Consider the following 19,587-nt stretch of genomic DNA (forward strand, 5'->3'; position numbering starts at 1 on the left):
TTTACTGTCGTAGCATGGCACATTCGAATGTATCGTGTACTGTGATGCGATGATATTCGAAAATTTTAGCTCTTGCCTTACCATGTTTCTCATACCACTTGTCGGAGATGGAGTATATTTTTTACCGTCTCGCTCTTATATCGTCCCGATGATATGGTTGGTTTTGCACGTCATGTTAAGAGTTGCTTTAATGAACCATTCGAAGTATTCTTTCACTGATTCTCCTTCTTATTGTTTACATCCAATGATGACATGAGTATCTCCTCTATAGCGTCATAGTCATATAAAAATTGTTAGCAAAGCATACTTTAGCTACGCAAAATTATTGATACTTCTTGGCACTAACCTCTTGAACCATGTCCTTGCATTTTCCACCAAGCATGGTAGGGAAGTATGTATGCGAAATTTATATATTACTAGTTTTAAATTTATAAAACTAACCTACTTAACTAACTAATTTCACTTACACATTGTACCTAGTAAATTTATATGATAGTTTAGGTAGATTAGGTGTTGATCATAGGGAACATAATATTAATTTAGAAAATAACTACTAATAATTAAAATAAGAATCAACTTTTAATATCGGGTTTTTACTGATTTTGCAAGTTCAGTAACTTAATTCAAACAACTACCAATTTAACAACTATTAAAATTAAGCAAGGAATGGATACACGTGGACCCTTCCAAAGTCAAGGCGATTGAAAACTGGGCAACACCAAGAACATCGACAGAGATCCGCCAGTTTTTAGGCTTTGCCGGCTACTACCGAAGATTTATACAAAACTTCTCTAAGATCGCAAAGCCGCTCACTACCTTGACTCAGAAGGGAGTGACTTTCAGTTAGGAGAATAAACAAGAAGCTGCCTTCCAAACGCTTAAACAAGCCCTCTGCAGTGCTCCAATCTTGTCTCTCTTAGAAAGGACCGAAGACTTTGTGGTCTACTGTGATGCATCCAAGCAAGGCCTAGGATGTGTGCTTATGCAAAGAGGAAAGGTCATCACCTATTCCTCAAGACATCTCAAGACTCAAGAGGTCAATTACACCACGCACGACCTCGAATTAGGAGCAATGGTGTTTGCCCTGAAGATCTGGAGGCACTACCTTTACGACACAAAGTGCACCATCTTCACAGATCATAAGAGTCTTCAGCACATTCTCAATCAAAGGGAGCTCAACATGAGAAAACGACGATGGGTAGAACTACTAAATGACTACGAATGCGAAATTCGTTATCATCCAGGCAAGGCCAACGTAGTAGCAGAAGCCCTGAGTCGGAAAGAATATTCGGGTCGCCGAGTAAAATCATTAACCATGACCATCCATTCACACTTGTCCACATAGATCAACGAGGCGTAGCTAGAAGTCTTGAAACCCGTGAACGTCTCACGTGAGGCATTGCGGGGAATGGATAAAAACTTTGAAGTCAAGGGTGATGGAGCTCGTTACTTCATGGATCGAATCTGGACACCGAGATTCGGCAGGTACATAGACGTTGTCATGAATGAGGCTCACAAGACAAAATACTCCGTTCATCCCGGTTCAGAAAAGATGTATCTGGACCTCAAGAAACTTTATTGGTGGCCAAACATGAAAGCAGAGATCGCTACCTATGTGGGCAAGTGCCTGACTTGTGCCAAGGTCAAGGTAGATTATCAAAAGCCCTCGGGTTTGCTTCAGCAACCGGAAATACCCGAGTGGAAGTGGGAGTGGATAACCATGGACTTCATAACCAAGTTGCCCAAGACGACGGGTGGACTTGACACCATTTGGGTGATCGTTGATAGGTTAACCAAATCCGCACACTTCCTACCAATAAAAGAGACCGACAAGATGGAGAAGCTCACAAGGACGTACATTAAAGAAATTGTATGACTACATGGGGTGCCAATGTCCATCATCTCCGACAGAGATAGTAGATTCATCTCACGGTTTTGGAAATCACTCCAAAAGTCCTTGGGAACCAAACCCGATATGAGTACCACTTATCACCCCCAAATAGACGGTCAAAGTGAAAGGACCATACAGACACTAGAAGACATGTTAAGAGCTTGTATGATAGACTTTAGTAAAGCCTGGGATACCCATTTACCACTCATCGAATTCTCATACAATAACAACTATTACACTAGCATCAAAGTCGCGCCATTCGAAGCTCTTTATGGGGGCAAGCGCAGATCACCTTTCTGATGGGCTGAGGTGGGTGACACGCAGCTAGCAAGAGGACAAGTGCCTAATAGCACACTTACTGGCTCAGAGATCATACGGGAAACTACATAGAAGATTGTACAGATCCATGAACGGTTAAAGGCATCCCGGGATCGGCAAAAGAGTTACGCAGACAAGCGACGAAAACCCTTGGAGTTCCAGGTTGGTGACCGCGTACTGTTGAAGGTCTGACCCTGGAAGGAAATGATACGTTTTGGCAATCGTGGGAAGCTAAATCCAATGTATATCGGACCATTTGAGATCCTTGCTAGAATCAGCCCGGTGGCTTATAAACTTCGACTACCACAAGAACTCAGTAACGTACATCCCACCTTCCACGTGTCTGGTCTGAAGAAGTGTCTGTCCGACGAGACTCTTGTAGTCCCACTCGACGAAATCGAAGTAAACGAGAGTCTACACTTCGTAAAGGAACCCGTAGAAATCATGGACAGGGAGGTCAAGAGAACGAAACAAAGTCGTATACCCATAGTGAAGGTTCGTTGGAACGCCAAGCGAGGGCCCAAATTTACTTGGGAGCGAGAGGACCAAATGAAACAGAAATACCCACAACTTTTCCTCTAGTTTGCAAGAACCCGTCCAAGATGCAAATTTCCGGACGAAATTCCCTCTAACGGGGGGATGATGTGACAACTTGCAAATTTTGGGTCAACCAAGGTCTAAGATGTATCTTTGTATAATGTAAAACCACGTCATAACTTTGTTGCAATAAATCCTTCAAATCCAAAACACATCATTTGTATAGGTAAATATATATATGCTTTAAAAACCATACTTGTAATGAGCCTTTGAAAGTCAACAAGTTAGAACAAATCATGAATTAACCCTTGCAATTAGAGTTTTCGGCCTAGGACCCCAACAACCTAGTGGTTTCGGTTTGCACTAGAACCGAAATCACCCTTTAGTGGGTGATACAAAACCAAAAACACCAATTGTGGATGGCTTAGGACCGAAATCATGCTAAGGAGCCAAAATATCCCATGCCAAAACCAAAATCTCCCTTTAGTGGGTGATGCCATGGCCGAAATCATATCTAGGCCAAAATCACACTTGATCAAATCATGCCTAGGACTGAAATCACATATGATTTTGGTGATACTCTAGGGATTTCGGTGGGAAAGAAGGGAAAAGAAGTTGACTTTGTGACTTGATGGTTCATCCTTAGCAAAGACAAAAATATTACCCAGCATACATCGAAGCATTTACCCAACAGATAACAAAGCAAATATCCCATCACTTTTCCTTCCTTATCTTTGGCCGAAATCACCCCACAAATCCCCTACCATTTCCATATTACTTCATGTTACTTCCTTTCCTCTCGAAGAACCAAGTCCATATCCTCCAAGATCAAATTCTCCAAGTTTATTCATAGAAGTTTTGGTAAGTTTTCTTGTTAATCTAGTGTTTTTACACACTTTCATGTTAGTTCCATCTTATTTACACACATTATTATGTGTTAAAACTCTTAGGATAATATCATTTCCAAGGAAGTTCATCAACCACATTCAAGTGTAGTTTTTCTAACAAAAACTACAAGGTTTTTGAAGCTTTTTACCAAAATATAGTTTTTCTAACAAAAAGGGTTACATTCTAGTTATTTCACCATTTTGTGGGTTACAACCCAAAAATATGATGTTTTGGCCATACATTTTGACACTAGACAAGATAACTACTATGTATTTATATAAATGATTATATAAATAGTCTTATCAAACAAACATAATAAACTACAATTGGTATAGTTTGGGAGCCACAAACACTACATTATCATTTCGGAAGAAACATATAAGTATTTGAAGGTATAATTATTTCATTTACAAGAAAAAGGAGTTTCAGTTCATTACACATAAACTCGTTGAATCAATTATTTGTGAGACGTGTCTTCAAGTACTTACCTAAGTACCATTAAAAGTCCTGAATTATAACCAGAGTCTCTTGGAGGGAGAACGAGACACTTGTGTATATATCTATATGGGACTGACAATCCCACACCCTAGCTGTTAGCTACAATTAGACCGGCAGGTATGGGATGACAAATGTCGTTAACATTCTGACGCCTGAAGAACGTCGCAGCAGGCATATCAATTATAGTATGGTTATAAGAACTCACATGGGGAAACAATGACACATTTGGTTTACGGGTTAACATACATTAAAGTAGTTTTTAAAACTTCATAATACTATTTCCCAGTACAACATTACTTACATTTTAGTTTTTAGTCTTTTGATTTAAGACTTACAGTTCATTTCTAAAGAAAATATTGGATTTTCTGGATGTATACACTATCATTTTACACGAAACAGTTACAAATCCTTCTCATACAAAACGCTTATGAACTCACCAACTTAATTGTTGACACTTTTCAAAATCACTTGTATTCTCAGGAAATCAATAAACAGGTAATCAAAGCGTTTTTGGAGGATGAGGCATCGTCGCATCACGTATTTATTTTTATCATATACATTTGATGTCAAGTAGACAATGTTTTTGAGTACAATGTAAACTTATTAAATATTCAATACAATGGTTGTAATGCTTTGATCGCTATTATTCAGTTGTTATGATACTGTACATGAAAGTCATCCACTCCCAGACGTTTCCGTCGTTCTGGTTTGGGGGTGTGACAACAATAAATTCCTGCAATTAGAATGATCATCTACTACACAAAACTTGTACAATAAGCAATATAAATTAGAACTTAAACATGATAGGATTGTGATTTTCAAACACTAGTAAAATCAACATAAAACATCCATGAATTCAAAATCAACACATAAGATATGGGTTCATCTTCACCAAATAGAACTATAGGGTGATTACCCATAACTAAAACAGAAACAAACATAAAATCAAAGCTAATTAGACTAGAAATGGTGAAAGCTAGCAAACTAAATGATTGTAAGTTGTTCTCCTTCTAATTATCTTCAAAGCTTGGTCTCCAAACAAATTCTGAAATTCCAAGGGTTCTCCGGAGGGTTTTATTCGAAGCTCTTAACTTAATTCCCCAAACAACTCTGAAAATTCGACCTAAAGATCGATATATATATATATATATATATATATATATATATATATATATTGTTGCCAAAATTAGCTTCCTATGTCGTGGCACATAGGCTTCAGTGTCAAAAAAGGTGGCCACGTCGTGGCCTTGAGATTGGCACGTCGTGGCATGAAATTTGCACGACTTATTCTTTCTTCTTCTTTATTTTCAGATAGTGTCCTTTTCAATTTGAACACCTTTTCCTCGAGAATATGCTTTTTCACTGCAACATACAATTTATTCATTATAAGTATCATATATCTTTTCATTTTACCAAAATATAGCTCGAACATATTAAAGAAATGCCTAAATATATTTATAAATATGGCAATATCAAAATACCCCACACTTGTCTTTTGCTTGCCCCCAAGCAAAACTAATTTTATAATCATCATAGTATCACATCAAAACCTTAGGTACCAATATCGAACAAGACAATCCATTTTGAGCTTATCCATTACATCGAGACCGCAATCCATGTATTTGTGTCTAATGATTCCTAAGTACTTCGCCAATCCTAAATACTCACATTACTCATAAACACTTCCCACTCATTTTGAACAACATTCATTTTTTGCATTCCTACCACCTTTACCCTTTTATTTACCCCCTTTCGTCTCAAAAGTGATTGCCAAATTCCAAGCGACTCAACTTTTGAAAAGGAAAGTACTATATAATATAATTGTCCTAAAAATATTACTATACTTTTTTTTATTGCAACTCTATATTTTCATGGAACTTTTTCTCTTTTTCTTTTTTCTTTTTTAATTTCTCTATTTCTTTCTATCGTTTCTCAACACTTCCACTTTCAACTTTCACATATAAGCAAACAAATAACTTAAGTTGTAACTTTATTGCAACTTTACTAGAGTTTGTGACTTTATAATAGATTCATTGGGGTACTCGGAATCCCTAAGGCCACTAATGGGACCCATGGATTTCTATGAAAACCCTTTGAACAATATTTCTTCCCATCTATCCAAGCATTATAAAATAGGTGGATAGACATATAAAATGCCCTCGGGGGGAATACTCATCGAGTTCCAAAGGCCACAGAGTGGTCCCACTCCCGAGATGTTACTTATTTTATATAATAACTAGACTCAACAATGCAAAAAAGGAAACAGATAAATTTGGAAAACTGACTCTCTTTGTTTTAACAAAAAGGACCCAGGAGATAAATCGGTCAACGATAGGCTTTTTATTAAGTCTAGGTATTCACAAAGCAAAAATTATCATGTCCCTCAAACTGCACAAGGTTGTCTTTTTGTCTCATGATTTCACTAGGATAGGGAAGCCAAAAATAAACTAAAACATATATTGGATGAATTAAACATCGCATCCCGCATCGGATAGTCCCACACAACACTGGCAACCTAAGTCTCAACATAACAATATAAGAATTTGTTTAAAATTTCGCTAGATTTTAGAATTAGACCATTACTTCAAGTCTTTATATTGTAAAAAAACAAAAAAATACTAGTCATTTTTATTTTTTATCAAAATCAACATGCTTGTATTCCTAAATTCGACACACTACCCACACTTAATTCATGCAATGTCCCCACTGCATGCTTAGAACAAGTAAAACACATCAAAGTAAATAAAATGGAGAAAATGAACAGATTCCTCTGGGATAGTAGTGACGATATGCGAATCTGATTGATTATGGGAAAGCTTGAACATCTCGACAGTTATGCTGGAAACTGTCCTTCTGCTACTTCTCGTGAACGTGCCGACAAACTAAAAACAAGAATCTCGCCGTCGAAAATGTGGTACAAAATATCTTCAAATTAACTCTCTGTAGCAATGACACGGCGTAGGAAAGCAGCCACCACGTCGTGGGTAGGGTCTGGAAATGCGACGACGTCGGAAAGCAATGCCATGCCGTGGGAACTAGAACAATTCTCAACATCAGCTTCTGCCCCAATTCAATTCTGGAAATCTTTCAATGCATCGTATTTCTATGCAATAGGCTAAATTGTAATCCTCTTTATCTTCCAAATTGTAAACATAACTCTCTCAAAAACGACATGCACCCCACACTTATTCAAAAATGTGTTCTCGATTATATTCTTCAACACTCACGACTTTGTTTTCTTTCTATAACTACCCCTTAATCCTACACACCCAAAAAAATAAAACAAAATTCCTAGGTAATAATAGAAAACAACATAATCATTCGGTTACACATCAAACAAAATAACCAAAACAAATAAATAGTCTAAAACAAAACAAATCACACCACACATAAAACATAAAACTAAAAAGAAAAGGATAATCGTCATCACTTTTCATCATCATTCTGCTCCCCGCTTGTTCCAGCTCTATAATTTCCGGTTGTCCACAACTCTCGAAATATAACGCATTTGTTGTGGCATATGTGGTGTACACTCAATATGAAAATGAGAATATATCTCATCTAAAGATTGTCCTATATAACTCACACCCCCATGAATGTTGTCTAAGTAGGTTGCAACCTGGTTTTGAAATGGGTCATCTGGAATGCCACCCATGGGTATATCTTGTGGTGGTTGTTGGGCTTTCTCCTCTCATCGTCGAACATTTCATCGCCCCCTTGACCTAGGCTCCTCAACATCCCAATCGGCTCTACCAGGTTATCCGTCGGTATAATATGAACACCTCTTACCATCTCCACCACTCGCATGTTTTTCAAAAAAATTAATGGTGAGATTCTTAGCTCGAACACATGTCAATGATGGAATCATGCCCGGGTTCAACATGCCATATGATTTCGCTAAACAAGTCACAAAATGCCCCCGATGATTGGACTTCTCGGGCATGAATTCACCGCTATTTCTCCAAGAAAACGAGCCAACATATAAGGTATGTCACAAAATACATCCGGTGTAAAAATACTACATATATAGAAAAGATTCTTCCTCGGGACTTTATCTCCATGTTGCTTGTGGTTGATGCTAAACGTGAGGAGTCGGTGAATAAATTGATGGATTAGTGATCAAATGTAATTTTCATGAGACGATTTGGTCTCATACCTTCGATTGGAAATTTGTTGCCAAAACCGTACATCTTGCTCACCGGGAAGAAACCCTCTTCTAGTAGCTTTATAAAAAAAAAAGGCAAAGTGCAGCGACATAACTTCATCCCTACCATACAAGCCCATCCGCCATTAAAATTCCGCAAGGCTACACTCGTAGTAATACCCACCAACTCTAAAAGTTATCGCTTTTGAGTACATTAGGTCCATAGTGTTCATATCAAAGTTAACGATAATGAAGAACTCAACTGATAGCTCTTTATAAACGGATTCTTGAAGTCCAAAGAAGTTCTACCACCCGTTACAAACAAACGAGATTGCATCACCCTCATAAACTTTTTCCAAATATTGGTTCACCTTATCCATAACTCCACGATGTGTCAACCAAACCCAATAAATTACAGGTTCAACCGCAAAGTCCCTATTGTTCAGCCATCCCAAACAGTTGTTGAATTGTTCCAAAACTTCTTGTGGATTATCTTGTGGGAATCGATAAAATGGATGAAAATTTGACAAATCAATTTGATCTTGGTGAGAACCTCTTGGTGCCATTTCTGAAAAAACATAAATAAAAAAAACCAACAAAAACAAAAACCCAAAAGGTCAGCTTAAGTAGAAAAATAATAGGTTCTATGAACCCTATTCCCATGACGTGGGAAAGCAACGTCACGTCGCGGCATACGTGTGACAGCAGGGTTCGATTGGGTCTTTTTTTTGGCCAATTTTTTCACAATTGTTAAAAGGGGTTTAAGGTATGACTTATCTGACTGAAAAATCAGGCATAGATTCCACATTTCAAGGAAAGGAGTAAGAATTTCTACAAACAACCCCTAAAATCGGCCCTCGTCTAAAATTAAGCATAAACCAGAAAAATTAAGTGAAATAGAAATAAGGGTTTGTATCTTGGAGTGGATTAGACACAAATCAAGAATTAATTGGAGAAAAGTTGCAAAAACTTCAAAGGTTATGCAGAGAATCGGCGCACATTGTGAGTTATGAGAAAATGATATAAAATTTATCCATTTTAGGTGAAAAACGTGAACTTGTCACCCCTTCACTCACCATGTCATGGTTTTTTAAGGCCACATCATGTTTTCTTTTCGAGAATTAACTGTCAGGTTTTTCTAAATCTCCCCGTCGTGGCTTAGGAAACCACGTCGTGGGGTTTATAACATCATTAAAATACACATTTTGTTAACCAAATTTTAATCCAATTTACTCACAAACATGCATTAAGTCACCCCACACTTGAATAGACGCAAGAATCAAAGATGAGAATACAATTTACTCTAAACAAAAATTAAAAGAAAATATAAAGTAATTAAAGACAATGAAACAAAATGAAAGAAAATGCAAACCAAAAAGATCGGGTTGCCTCCCGATAAGTGCTTCTTTTGTAGGAGTCTTTAAGCCGGAATCCTTCCACTCTACGTTGCTGCAAGTAGGAGGGCATTTCCATTTCTCCTTCTTTTCCTTCCACTTCCTTATGTAGGCCACAACTCTCCTTTTATACGACTGTTTGATGTTTTCCTTTTTCTTCATATTGGCATTTCATGTTTACGTTTTAACCATTTGCTTTTGTCACCCATCTTAATCTTATTTTCCTCTTAATGGTGTTCTTTTATTTCCACTTCCATATCCTAAATCATAATTTCTTCATAATTTCTCTCCCCTTCTTCATTACTTAGCTCTTTATCCACTCTAGTGTCCTTAAATTCCACTTTGTGTGTAGAGAATGCGAATACTTCAAATACCATGGGAATTGAAGATCGAGGCTTCATGAGCTTCATCTCTTCTTTTGGTTTAGGGCGTTCCCAAACAAGAATATTCCCTTCCATCATACTTTCTATTTCTTCTAGCTCATTGACATCTTCCACTTCTTCTTTGTCATCCATAGCATTATCTAAATCGTTCACACACAATACTTCAATCACAGATTTTTGGTGCCTTGTATTGTGGTTTACCACAAAGTTGATTTCTTCATCTTCTACTCTAAGTGTCAACTTTGAGTCATGGATATCAACAAGAGCGCATGCGATGCTTAGAAATGGTCTTCCCAAAATTATGGGAAGGTCTTTATCTTCTTTCATATCTAGCACAACAAAATCTACCGGAAAAATAAATTTCCCGACCTTTACCAATAAGTCTTCTATAATCCCACGAGGATATGTAATCGAGCGAGCTTCCATGCGAATGGTCATCCTCGTGCTCTTCAAATTTCGTAACTCGAGCTCCTGCAAAATGAGTAACTCATGAGATTAATACTTCCCCCCTGACTCAGCTAAAGCATTAGTTTTAGTGGAATTTACGAATTCGCAAGGCAAAGTTAAATGCCCCATATCTCTCATTTTTGTTTGCAACCCTTCATTGATTGCTGCAGAACATTTCTCATTTAGCATAATGGTAGAGGCCTTCTCTAACTTCTTATGATTTCTCATCCCATCCTTAGCAAATTTGGGAATTTTAGCCATGGATTTGATGAAAGGTGTATTGATAGAAAAGGGATCTGACTTGCTGCATGAACTTCTTCTGCTCCGGCTCTAGTAGGTTATGTTTGGCTCAAGAGGGGTACGGAGATGGTGGTTGATAAGGTCGAACATGAAATAAATTTTTACCATTTATCAGTGGCCACAACATGGCATCGTGTTCTCCACGTTGTGTACACTGTGCATAATGGTTTTTCAATTTTTCTTCTTTTCTTTCAAGCTGTCGATCGGGATCCTTCCTTTATGATTCTAGAATAATTAGAGGCTCAAAAATCATGTCTTCTTTAGTAGTAATGGCCATAACATGAGTTTCTGGTTTTAGATCGGGGTTTTTAGGATGTAACCTCTCGTTTATGAGTTTGGTCAATTTATCCAATTAAGTTTCGATGCTTGATATTGCAGATTGTTTGTTTCTTATTGTAGCATTAGTCGCATCATGCCTTTGCTCAGAAAAGGCTACAAAGCGTGAAGGAATTGACTCGAACTCGGATTTGTGCTCGGTGGGTGGTTGTTCCTTTTAGTAGAAGCCTCGATCGGTTTGCCGATATTTCTCTACTTTATCCTTTTTGTATTCATCATATGGAAACCACTCCTTTTTAGGCTTTTTCCAATATTCATCAAACCGATCACCACAAGAGTAGCATAATTCTGCTTTTCGGTTCCCATTTTCATCCAAGTCGCAATCTTTTGTCAAGTGTCGTCCATTACAATTGTCACAACCCACTTTTATGTCATGTATACATTGACCCATATTTGTCATCCTCCGGTTCATATTCTCTAGTTTTGCCATTACTACTGCCAAATTTTTGGTTTCTCCATCTCCAACTACCTTGCCTCTTGTAATGTCTTCACGAGGGTTGTGGTACTCTCGCGAATACTTTTCAAACTCTTCAATCAGTTCCTTGATGGTAGCAGGATCCTTCTTTGTCATTGGTCCTTGAGAATCAAGGAGTTGCCTTGTCGTTGTGTTGATCCCATCATAAAATATAGAACCTTCTTGCTGCACATTGAGATCGTGTTAAGGGCAATTTCTTAACAATCCCTTGTATCTCTCTTAAGCATCATACAAAGATTCACCATCATTCTGTAGGAAATTTTCTATCTTCTTCTTGAGTTTGGTTATCTTTAAAGGAAGACTGAACTGCTCAATGAATGCTTCAAAAAGGTTGGTCCAAGTTGTGATTGTTCCAAGTGTAAGTGACTTCAACCAAATCTCCGCATCTCCTATGAATATTATCGGAAGCATCTTGAGTTGTACCGTATCTCTTGAAACATTTGGAAGATGGAAGTAATTAGTGATGTCCAACACCTCATCAATGTGTTTAAAAGCATCTTCATAGTCCTTTCCAGAAAATGGAATGTATTTGAGTATTGAGAAAATGCGTCCCTTGAGCTCAAAGTTTGTTGTAGTCGGAATTCTTGGTGGAACAATATGTGGCTCATTGTCGTCATGCATACTCTTCTTCTACTCTTCCATTGTCACCGTCTTGATGTCTGACATCTCTTCTACCTTGATTTTGAGTTCTTCTTCCGAATTGCTTTCAATTTCTGACTCGTATCTGGTTTCTTTCTTGTTTGGAGTTCTCTCAAATCTTTCAAACTTGTCTAACTGTAAGGTGCTACTAGATTCATCGTTCTTTTTATCTTTGTTTTTATGGAATGCAGAATCTGGATCTTCAAGTGGCTGCACTAGTGGAAATCTTGATCCTCGGGTCATATATCACTGAAACAAAACATACAATAAACACGTAAAAACGAACTAAAATGAAATAAACGAAAAATAGAAAACGAATTATGCCCACGTCGTGGAAAATAATTCACCACGTCGTGGGAGCTGGTTTCTTAGAAAAATAAAACTATGCAGAAAATGTAACGATCTAAATTTTCAATTAAATTTTTTAAAATTTTAATTCTCAAATTATTACTCATAAATCCAAGTCATCAAACAAATTGTAAGTTATTATCAAAACAACATCAGAGTATCCCAAAATCCTCAAATCTCTATAAGCGGGTGGATGTGTACAATCGAGCCTTCGCCTTCCCGAAATCTACATAAGTACTTGAAACACATATCACACAACACTGTAAGCACGAAGCTTAGTGAGTTCCCCAAAATACCACACACAAATAATTAGCCTCTCATGGCTATATCTCGATAAGAACCCTCCGATCAATGTGTCTCAGTGAAGACGCTCCGGTCTCACAACTCTGGTTGGACCCTCCGGTCCTAACCCAATAATGTACATCATATATCACAAAGACAAATGCATGATATCAAATAACTCAGTATAAACATATAAGACCCACCGGTCGCACAGTATTACCACTCAGGTAAATATAGTGATAACACTCACCTTGCAGAGTAAAGCAATGTATCCTACACCCAAGTTGCTGGTCTAGACTCCGCCTACACATATCACAATCATCTCTACTTAACAATTATATAAAATGTTAAGCTAACTCCTCTACTAAATCTCAAAAAGGGTGAAAGACCATTTTACCCCTCCATGTTCTCCAAAGTCCACAACCCAACCCTAAAATTCAACGAAAGTCAACACTAAAGTCAACAGTCCATGTTGACTCAACTCGTCGAGTGCAGCTCATGAACTCGTCGAGTCCCCCCAAAACTCAGTAAATCGCGAAAGCCCGAGTCAATTCGCCGATTTGTTAACCAACTCGTCGAGTTCATGCAGTGACTAAAAGATCAGGGGAAAACCCTAACCACTCGTCGAGTTGTCCCATCAACTTGTCGAGTTCTCTCAACATCCAAAAACAGGAAAACCCGACTCAACTCGTCGACTTGGGTGCCCAAATCGCCGAGTTCTTCAGCCATTACACATTAAACTCATTCCAGTTGATTCCAATGCTCCAAACTTCAGATCCAACCTCCTAGGATGAAGTTACTACGTAAAGTTGCTAACTTTACGATCATGCAAGGCCTCACAAGGCTAAAACATCCAAAACTAAGCTCAAGAAGGGGTTTAGGACTTGAACACGGGTCAAAGCTTCATAAAGCTTGAGGCTTTATGTACATGGGGCCTAGAGAAGTCCAGATCTGAAACTCATACCCTCTGGACAATCTTAACCCGAGAATGGCCCTCATTTTGCACCAAAAAGCCCATAAACTCACATAAGAAGAGATCTAAGGAATGGAAAGCCAATGTAAAGACTTTTTACCTCCCACTGGATGCCATCACGATGTAGATGTTGGATCTACAAGAATGTTCTCGTTCCAAGCCTCTAAGTCCTCAAGCCTCTTCAAGGAATGCACCAAAAACACACTTTTTGCCTCACACACACACACTTAGCTCGCTAGGGTTACTCTATAGACATGAAAGGTTGTAAGTGAGGCGGGATAAAGGACTTAAGGTCCTTTAAATAGGCTGCACACCCGAGAAATTAGGGTTTTCATCACACACCCTCAACTCGTCGAGTCCAGCCCTTCAACTCGATGAGTAGGCTTCCTAACCCACGTGTCCTGATCAACTCCTACACGACGAGTTGGGGCCAACCAAGTCGTTGAGTAGGCCCTTCAACTTGCAATAAATCCTCAAGTTCCACATCCAAGAATCAGGGTGTTATAATTCTCCCCCACTTGAATAAGATTTCTCCCTTGAAATCGCTCTTTATCAACATGTCGATCGAAACAAACAACCCGAGAAGCACCACCGAAAAATCTCATATCATACAACGATATCCCTCCCAAGACATTTGAAACCAAACAGGAACTCCCAACCCGAAGAAGGACGGACCCTTTTGCCGTTGCAGTACTAGCTTTGTCTCTCTAGAACTAGGAAACTATAGTGGTTTGTCTCCCCGACGGACCGCCCATGTAGAATATCCCTATGTTAATTGCTCATCGAATAACAGACCTTGATAAAACACTTCTAACTCGGATTATCTTGTTGCGACTGATAGGAACAATCTGTTGACCATAATTGGCTGCTGATCATTCACGTTAGACATACTAGTCGATCCAGATCGTAACTCAAAAGGAACAGAGGGGTTACATCTCACCAAGGACTAACCACCGGTACTACTATCAGAACCCATCTGAAATGAACCTCGATACTCTGTCCTCAAACACTAGAAGAACGACCATGCCCGGTCGGAACTATCATTTGATATCTACAGTCATAAGCCCCAACTTCTTCTCAAATGTCCCTTCCAACACTTAGTACCAGGTCAGCTCCCGACCCAACAATTGAACCTCCCAAGGCTACCCCTTGCACACCCAGTAAAACGACTCTACAGCCTTCCGTCTCACAATATCAATCTCACCCATCATATGGTACAAAAAATCACGAAGTTCGCTTTACCCCAAGCGAACACTACAACCTATCTGAAGTCGCTTCACCTATGACCTATGTTGTCTACCACTTACTAGTTCCATGCGTCTCGTGGTCCTTCCCAAACCAACGAACCGACGCACTCAGGTCTAAAAACATCAGATGGAAACCATTACCACTAAAAATGAAATCCATCTGAAAATCCGAAATCTCATCCTGCCTATCCAACATACAAATATAGCCAAACTCAAGCTCGAGAGTCTGGTTTGACAGCAAAATTGGAACCACTCATATCCAATCTGATACTCAACTCATGACCCATGATCCGTGAATTTACGCGTACATTACTTCTCCAATCCCTTTCGATTTGTGACAACCCCTCCATAATAATGGTTCCCGACCATCATGGAGACCCCAGTCTCGCCCCTGGTCCGGCCACCAGGTTCCCAAAGACTCAATTGGTAAGGCTACCCAAGCCTAAGAACCCCTCTGATTAGTGAATACTACGGCTCCCCACAGTTTTACAAAACTCTCTCTTACTGATTGATGAGTGATATGGCTCCCCACAGTCTTATAACATTCTATCACTAACTACTGAGTGCTACGGCTCCCCGTAGTCTTACAATACTCTCTCTTACCGACTCATGAATGCTACGGCTCCCCGCAGTATTATGATACTATCTCTTACTGACTCGTGAATGCTACGGCTCCCCGCAGTAATACGATACTCTCTTTTATTGACCCGGGAATGCTACGGCTCTCCGTAGTCTTACAACACTCTATCACTCACCATGGGCTCATCCCACGGTTTTACCTGATAGTACAAAGTGATTACTCCCACCTGGATCCACTCACTCTCTTATCACCCCACAATCTCATCATCAAGCCATCACCATACTGAGTTCACTAACTCATGCTCCGTGATAGATAGGTGCACACACCTACCCAGATTATGCTTCGCTACTCTTGACAAGAATTCTCATAGACAAGGCACTTTCCCTCAGTACAGTTTACACCCTTGGACAATCCCTGTTTGATGACAATTAACTGATGGTCTCACATCTGAAAATATAGTCGCTTGGTGTTCCACTTGTCGTCTGACAAACCCAAGTCTCATAGTAATCTAACAATATAGGGCATCATACTCGGATACCTCGATACACCATCACAGAATCTCACGATGTCTTGCCACGACCGCTGATCTTCCACTCACACAACTCGAAGCCTTGAAGTACTCCAACTCACAACTTGAAGCACGGAGGAATCGTCAATGACTAAGAACACGTTGACGACAATCTAAAGCCCCATCCTCTACTGATCAAGCCCATGCAAAACTACTCATACCGACTCTGAATTTGATTGACAAATCAACTGATGCCCTTCCCGGAGTACATATAACAACCTATACGTCGAGCTATCAATCTCTCAATAATCGAATCTTGACCTCATCAACCCATCCGTCTCGAAACTCAAACATTAGCAAACCCGAAGAACACGGGCCACAATCAGATTCCTGTCTAACGACCACCTTCCGTGAAGACACTCATTCTCTCTTGGGAATATGCATCATGCATCCTCTCGCTCTGTACGTTGCCTTAACTACCACATGACCCCATTCTCATATACTCGGACCACAAATCCCCATAACCCAAACTTCTGTAGCACATCAGATTGAGGATCCTCCCTACAGAATACCTAGTTCTCCCCCACTTACGGTTCGAACCATCGTCCATTGACATACCAAACAGACCAGACTACAGACTGGCTCACCAGATATACCATTCCCGACTCATGGAACGTACCACACATCACTCGATGATCTTCTAGATAATTACCAAATAACTCCGAGTATCTTGTATCTCAGATGAAAACCTCGGAATCCTCCCAATGTGACTGCCTCTAGTCACCCAAAATCTCATACCGACACATCATTGGACATCTCTACTGTCCCGAATGAACTATCACACACACCTCATCTCCGATTCCTCAGCCAACATTTCATCGTGTGAATTATCATAAAAGCAAGAGACCTCACTCTCACAGTCGATATACAACGTAAACAACGAGGGCTGTCGCCCCGATATACTCCTCTTGATTACCTGGAACTACTGCTAAAATATGCCTTACTATACTCAACTAAGGCATATCCTTGTCCTCATCCATCTCAGTCTCCACCGATGACTCTCTTATGGTGTAACAAATACCTCGTGGACGACATACTATAAATACTCTGGTGAAATTATCGCAACTATATGCTACCCCACGGAGTTTACCTCCAAACTCTGAAACCGAAAGTTCATTATCTCTTTCTCTCCACACAGGAAGTGGAAATAGTGTAATTCTCGTCACTGAAAGTGACATCTCAACCATCGGCCGATCCAGACCGCAATCCCCCATAAGGCATTATCTCCACTTTTCCTTGAGTCCTGCGACTCCAACTGGAAGCTCACTAGTCAAACCCCTTGGGATCTAGACTCAATTTTCTTCACAAGGTACACTCTATTGAAGCTCGACCGACATCGCCCTCTGGCCCCACAAACTACCATATCCACTCTCAGTCTGAACAACCACAACGAGATAACTGGTAAAGACGGAAGCACCCTCAGCTACGAATCATGATACCCGAACCATGTTATCTCCCCTCAATCTGCTATTTAGAACCTCTGGAATTCTCCCTATTTCGAGTATGGATCCTCTGCTTTTAGTAGTATAGGTCCATACTGCCTGCCACGTCTACCCATACTTTCCGCATGGATCGTCCCAGATTTACTAAGTAGTTGCTCAACCTTCTCGATCACCAATCCCATTACACATGTTCTCTCTCCAGCGAATACTCACCTCTATACAGCGTACTCATCGGACTAAAATTACTCCCTAGGCTCTCCTAGGTTCTCATACTTCTCTGTCATCAGCTGCTCAAAAATTCCTCATGATGCCAGCCATCTACCTCCTGAATATCGTCATATTCACTTAGTAGCTGACTCACACCATTCAAGAGTTCCACAAATCACAAAGCAAGCAGCATTCAGGCATCGAATAACCTCCACCAGCACATAAAACCACTCTAGCATATAACTCCACTTGCTCTATCCACAACTCAAAAGGCATCACCGAACTCAGGCAATCCTACCTCTCGTGGGTATCTAACTATTTTCTCAGTAGATTCCTCAACTGCACATCTAGGTATCTCTCCTAGATTACTCCGCTACTCACAACTCTCTCTAAAAGATTCCTGCTAGGTACTCCTACTCAGCACATACATAGAGAAAATAGTAGATAATATTAATCAATAGCATCCTCTAGGCTAAGGCATCATGAATCAGGCAACTCTAGCTCTAAATTCCTGAAATACCTAGCCTATCATCTAGCATGCAGTTCTAATATCTCATAAGTATTTCATCTCATAATATAAACAAGTAATGCTATTTTGGGGGAAATCACCGTTCGGGCTCTGGCTGATTGTACACACTGCTTCATCTCGTTTTCTCTTAAAAGCTCTTACTTGTTTTAGAAAAATCATTTCTTTTAGAAAATTTTCTCAAATCCTCAGTTTGAGTCCAGACATACCCGAGAGTACATCCGAATCCCTCAAACCAAGGCTTTGATACCAACTTGTAACGCTCTAAATTTTCAAATAATTTTTTTTTAAATTTTAATTCTCAAATTATTACTCATAAATCCAAGTCATCGCACAAATTGTAAGTTATTATCAAAACAACATCAGAGTATCCCAAAATCCTCAAATCTCTATAAGCCGGCGGATGTGTACAATCGAGCCTTCACCTTCCCAAAATCTACAGAAGTACCTGAAACACATATCACACAACACTGTAAGCATGAAGCTTAGTGAGTTCCCCAAAATACCACACACAAATAATTAGCCTCTCATGGCTATATCTCGATAAGGACCCTCCGGTCAATGTGTCTCAGTGAAGACCCTCCGGTCTCACAACTCTGGTTGGACCCTCCGGTCCTAACCCAATAAGGCACAGAATAATATACAACATATATCACAAAGACCAATGCATGATATCAAATAACTCAGTATAAACATATAAGACCCTCCGGTCGCACAGTATTACCAATCAGGTAAATATAGTGAGAAGAATCACCTTGCAGAGTAAAGCAATGTATCCCACACCCGATTTGCTGGTCTAGACTCCGCCTACACATATCACAATCATCTCTACTTAACAATTATATAAAATGTTAAGCTAACTCCTCTACTAAATCTCAAAAAGGGTGAAAGACCATTTTACCCCTCCATGTTCTCCAAAGTCTACAACTTGACCCAAACCTAAAAGTCAATAGAAGTCAACACTCAAGTCAACAGTCCATGTTGACTCAACTCGCCGAGTGCAGCTCATGACTCGTCGAGTCCCCCCAGGACTCAGTAAATCGCGAAAGCCCGAGTCAACTCGCCGAGTTGCTAACCAACTCGTCGAGTCCATGTAGTGACTAGAAGATCAGGGTAAAACCCTAACCACTCGTCGAGTTCTCTCAGCATCCAAAAACGGGAAAA

At 39.6% G+C, this 19,587-nt stretch overlaps 1 non-coding gene across 1 annotated transcript; it reads left to right on the forward strand.

Moving 5' to 3' along the window:
- The first annotated feature begins 11,786 nt into the window (after positions 1–11,786).
- Positions 11,787–11,893, forward strand: LOC145123009 (small nucleolar RNA R71). Its single transcript, XR_013714890.1, has one exon. It is a non-coding gene; the product is annotated as a small nucleolar RNA R71 (small nucleolar RNA).
- The last annotated feature ends 7,694 nt before the right edge of the window (positions 11,894–19,587 follow it).

Source organism: Lactuca virosa, chromosome 6 (assembly GCF_052849685.1).
Source record: "Lactuca virosa cultivar CGN04683 chromosome 6, Lactuca_virosa_CGN04683_v6, whole genome shotgun sequence".
Classification (NCBI taxonomy): domain Eukaryota; kingdom Viridiplantae; phylum Streptophyta; class Magnoliopsida; order Asterales; family Asteraceae; genus Lactuca; species Lactuca virosa.